Genomic DNA, 5,716 nt, shown 5'->3' on the forward strand with positions numbered 1-5,716 from the left:
ATTCGCAGGGAAATCTCAGAGTTTACCCAGAGAGAGGACGAGCAGTTTTTTGAAACATGGGAGCGATTCAATGGGCTACTCTTGAAGTGTCCACATCATGGGTACGAGAAATGGCACCAATGCCAATACTTTTTGGAGGGATTATTACCGAATGTGCAAGAATGGCTAATGGCAACAAGTGGAGGAGAGCTAATGTCAAAAAGTGCATCAGAGATTTGGGAATTCTTCCAGCGACAAGCGGATAATTCCCAACAACGGAGTCGATCACTCAGGAATACAAGAAGAATTAAGGGAGTAAATGAGGTTCACATTGGCGAGTCAAGTTCAGAAATTAAAGAAGTCAAAGCGATAATTGAAGGTCTCTCTCGACAAATAGCATCGTTATCGACTGCTAAATCAACAGAGCCACATGACCATGACTCATACTCAGATCAAGCCAATGCCATAGGTGTAATGAGAAAGCCATCAAATTACAACCCATACTCCAACACATATAATCCTGGATGGAGAGACCACCCCAATTTTTCATGGTCTCAAGGATTCCAACAAAATGGACCAGCAGCTCCAGCTCCACCAATGCAACAAATTCCTCAAGTTCCTCAAGCCTCTCAGCCACCATTTAGACCATACAATCAGAACCAGAACCACTCTCAACCTAGACCATGGGAGGATGCATTCCAGAATTTCAGGAATGTTACTCACTCCACGATTGAGCAACAGAACCGCACCATTGATGGACTACGAAATGAATTGAGAGCGGGCTTCAACTCACAAGCCCAATCAGTTTCAAGCCTCGAGAAGATGGTGGGACAACTTGCTTCTTCAGTTCAGACCTTGGCAATGACCGTTGAGAAAGGTAAGTTTCCAAGTCAACCAGTGCCTAATCCTAAAGGAGTACATGAAGCAAGTACCAGTTCACCACAACAGCATGGAGAGGTCAAAGCAGTAATGACCTTACGAAAAGGAAAAGAAGTCGACAACAACGTGGAGATGCCAGTGACAAAAGAAAATCAAATTGTACATGTGAATGTTGAGGACTCATCACCGGAGGAGAAAGAAGAAACTACCCCACGAGAATACGTTCCCAAAGCTCCATTTCCTCAGAGGTTAGCGAAAGGCAAAAAGGGAAAATCCACAGGTGAGATTATTGAAATCTTCAAACAGGTAAGTGTTAACATCCCTTTGCTTGATGCTATTAAACAAGTTCCATCTTATGCCAAGTTTCTTAAAGACCTTTGTACTAAAAAGAGAAATATGCATGTTCAAAAGAAGGCATTTTTAACAGAAAACGTTAGTTCTATACTCCAACATAAAATTCCTTTAAAATGCAAAGACCCAGGCTCCCCCACTATCTCATGTAGCATAGGGAACCACACAATTGAGAATGCTTTGTTGGATTTAGGAGCTAGTGTAAATTTGTTGCCTTATTCAGTATTTGTGAAACTTGGACTTGGAGAATTACACCCAACTCCAGTGGTGTTACAGCTTGCAGATCGGTCCACAAAAATACCTCGTGGTATTGTGGAGGACGTGCTTATCCAGGTAGACAAGTTTTATTTTCCTGTTGATTTCATTGTAATTGACACTCAACCAATACAGGATTCGAGGAAGCACATCCCCATTATTCTAGGCGGACCTTTCTTGGCAACTGCGGATGCTCACATTCAATGCAGGACTGGGAAATATGCAGTTGTCTTTCGGCAACATGACTATGGAGCTGAACATCTTCAACATTGCCAAACAACCTCACAGTGCAGATGATGGAATTGTTGATGTGGGATTTAATTGAAGCATTAGTTGATGATACTTTTGGTTTCAAACCTTAGTGATGATCCTTTACAAACATGGTTAAACTCACTTTGGGTTTGAATTTTGATATTGACAGATCGGTCGATGGAGGTCAACGCCCTGCTTGACTCAGCACCATCTATGGACACTAATAAATGGAAGTCAAGAGTTGAGCAACTAGCACCATCAGAGAAGCAACTCATTCCATCATCAGAATCACCACCGAAACTCGAGCTCAAACCATTGCCCAACACTTTGGAATATGCGTTTTTGGGAGAAGAAAGCACTCTGCCGGTAATCATCTCATCATCCCTCAATGACGAACAAAAAGGTAAGTTGTTAGATATTTTAAAAGAGCACAAAGGGGCATTAGGATGGACCATAACAGACATAAAAGGTATAAACCCAGTAGACTGCATGCATTACATTCACCTTGATGAAAATGCTAAAACTACTAGGGAGATGCAACGTCGGTTAAATCCTAACATAAAAGAAGTTGTTAGAACAGAAGTCCTTAAACTATTAGACGCAGGTATCATTTACCCAATTTCTGATAGTTCATGGGTCAGTCATGTACAAGTTGTCCCCAAAAAGTCAGGAGTCACAGTAGTTACCAATGCTGATAATGAATTGATACCCACTAGAGTAACTACAGGATGGCGTGTTTGCATTGATTATAGGAAGTTGAATTCTGTCACACGTAAAGACCATTTTCCTTTACCATTTATTGATCAAATGCTTGATAGATTAGCAGGCCATGAATTTTATTGCTTTCTAGATGGCTACTCAGGATATAATCAGATTCCCATAGCACCAAAAGATCAGGAGAAAACTACTTTCACTTGCCCTTTTGGCACATTTGCATATAGGAGAATGCCATTTGGATTATGTAATGCACCTGCTGCATTTCAACGATGCATGTTAAGCATTTTTTCTGATATGGTTGAACGATTCCTTGAAGTCTTTATGGATGACTTTTCTGTCCTTGGTGATTCGTTTGATCAATGTTTACATCATCTAACACTAGTTCTGCAGAGATGTATCGAGAAGAACTTGGTCTTAAATTGAGAGAAATGCCATTTTATGGTAAAACAAGGTATTGTTCTCGGTCACATCATTTCGAGCAAAGGTATTGAGGTTGACAAAGCCAAGGTGGATCTCATTTCTAATCTTCCTCCACCTAAAACAGTCAGAGAAGTAAGATCTTTCCTTGGGCATGCTGGTTTCTATAGACGTTTCATTAAAGATTTTAGCAAAGTTTCTAGACCCTTATGCAATTTACTTGCTAAGGATGTACCTTTTATCTTTAATGATTCATGTCTTATGGCGTTTGAAAAATTAAAACAGTTGTTGACATCATCACCCATCATTCAGGCCCCAAACTGGAACTTACCATTTGAGCTAATGTGTGATGCATCTGATTATGCAGTAGGAGCAGTATTAGGACAAAGAGTTGATCGAATTCCCCATTTTATTTATTATGCTAGTATGACATTAAATGATGCACAGTTGAACTATTCAACTACTGAAAAAGAAATGCTAGCAGTAGTGTTTGCATTAGAAAAATTTCGATCATATCTCATTGGTTGTAAAATAATTATATTCACGGATCATGCTGCTCTTAAATATCTTCTCACAAAGAAAGATGCAAAAGTCAGACTAATTCGTTGGGTGTTACTTTTGCAGGAGTTTGACTTGGAATTCAAAGATAAGAAAGGGACAGAAAATGTTGTGGCAGACCACCTCTCTCGTCTCCATTTTGACACAATTACAGAGCCATTAATATTGAATGAGTCATTTCCAGATGAACAATTAATGAATGTGGAAGTATTACCTTGGTATGCTGATATAGTTAATTATCTTGTTACAGGTAAACTTCCAGAGCATTGGACCAAGCAAGACAAGGCTAAATTCTTTGCAGAAATAAAGAATTTCTTTTGGGATGACCCGTATTTGTTCAAGTATTGTGCGGATCAAATTGTTAGACGATGTGTCCCAGAAAGTGAAATTCATAATATCCTTTCATTCTGCCATGAACAAGCTTGTGGATGCCATTTCAGTGCTAAGAAAACAGCGACTAAAGTTTTACAATGTGGTTTCTATTGGCCATCTATATTTCGAGACGCTTACACTTTCTGTTCTTCATGTGATAGGTGTCAACGAATGGGGAGCATTACACGGAGGAACATGATGCCACTAAATCCAATTTTAGTGGTTGAGATTTTTGACGTATGGGGTATCGACTTCATGGGACCCTTTCCCCCGTCTTTTGGCCATCAATACATATTGGTTGCTGTTGACTATGTATCGAAATGGGTAGAAGCAATTCCATGTAGGACCAATGATCACAAGGTGGTGATAGCATTTTTGAAAAGCAACATTGTTTCACGCTTTGGATTCCCTCAAGCAATAATCAGTGATGGTGGTGCCCACTTTTGTAACAAAGCATTCAAAGCTCTTTTGACAAAGTATTCAATCACACACAAAGTGGCGACCCCGTATCATTCGCAAACCAGTGGTCAAGTTGAGATTTCCAATCGAGAAATAAAGCACATATTAGAAAAGACGGTGAGGCCGGACAGAAAAGATTGGTCATTAAGACTTGATGATGCCTTATGGGCATATAGAACGGCTTTCAAGACCTCGATTGGGATGTCACCCTACAGACTAGTGTATGGAAAAGTTTGCCACCTACCTGTGGAACTCGAGCATCGTGCATATTGGGCCATCAAGAAATTCAATTTTGACATGCAGCAAGCCAGCTCAGAAAGAAGATTACAGCTGGCAGAACTTGAAGAAATTCGCAATGATGCATACGAAAATGCCAAGATTTACAAGCAACGAATGAAAGTCTTCCATGATAAGCAAATTATGAGAAAATCGTTCACTCCAGGTCAGAAAGTGCTTTTATTCAATTCTCGCTTGCACCTATTCCCAGGTAAGTTACGCTCTCGTTGGTCTGGCCCATTTATTGTTCATACTGTTTTTCCACATGGGGCAATTGAAATTAAAGACCCAAAGAACGGTGTCACGTTTAAAGTTAATGGTCAAATATTAAAGCCATATCTAGAGTACCAACCACAGGAAGAAGACACCGAAATAAATTTGAGTGACCCACCAAATTTGAATTGATTTTTTTTCTTTTCGTTGATTTGATTTTTCTTTCTTTCTTTTTATTATTATTCTTTTGCTAATTGAAATTGTTTTTGCATAAGTGTGTTTATTTTACCATTAAGTTTTCTCTTATCATTTTTAATCATGAGTCTCATACTTAGACCGTTCCTCCTGAACATTCTTAAACCACTTCAACGTGTCAAAACTCATCTCAAAAGGCAGATTCAATTTTGTAAAACACAACGCATTTTGGCTCTACAACCACCAGAGTTAGTAGCCTATGTTGAGGGTTTAGAACGCCAACTCAGAGACATTGAGAGAAGTGTTTACGACATCCAGTTGGAGCTTGAGGTAAATTCAATAAGAGGATGATTTTAATTGTGTGTTTTAATTTGTTTTTCTATTTGTGTGCTTTAGTTTGTTACCCCGGTGAAGTGGCGGATAACAGTACTCCGTGACAATCAAGTCGGTTACTTCAGTTTCCCATAATAACTGATATTCTGAGGCGAAAGTATTGACAGAAACGAGATTCTAGCGAAGCTTCATAAGCGATTCCCTTCATTTCCTCAGAATGCCCTCCTTACGATCTATAAAGCTCGGTCCGAACGCATGCGATTGCTCATGAGGAATAACATACCTGCTGATATCCGTTGGTTAATTGAGGCGAAAGTACGATCGACAGGTGAGTTACCTCCAAAATTTATTGCATTCATGCCTGGTTGTGGTAAAGGAAATTATGCAAGAAAACGACGAGCTCGAAGAATTTCTGTTGCTTGTCATAAGTGTGCCAGAATGAGTTGCAATAAAAACCCAT

At 39.6% G+C, this 5,716-nt stretch overlaps 1 non-coding gene across 1 annotated transcript; it reads right to left on the bottom strand.

Moving 5' to 3' along the window:
* On the bottom strand, positions 1-104 carry LOC112101657. Its single transcript, XR_002907671.1, has one exon. It is a non-coding gene; the product is annotated as a small nucleolar RNA R71 (small nucleolar RNA).
* Between the last annotated feature and the right edge of the window lie 5,612 nt (positions 105-5,716).

Source organism: Citrus clementina, unplaced genomic scaffold (genome assembly GCF_000493195.1).
Source record: "Citrus clementina cultivar Clemenules unplaced genomic scaffold, Citrus_clementina_v1.0 scaffold_9, whole genome shotgun sequence".
NCBI lineage: Eukaryota > Viridiplantae > Streptophyta > Magnoliopsida > Sapindales > Rutaceae > Citrus > Citrus x clementina.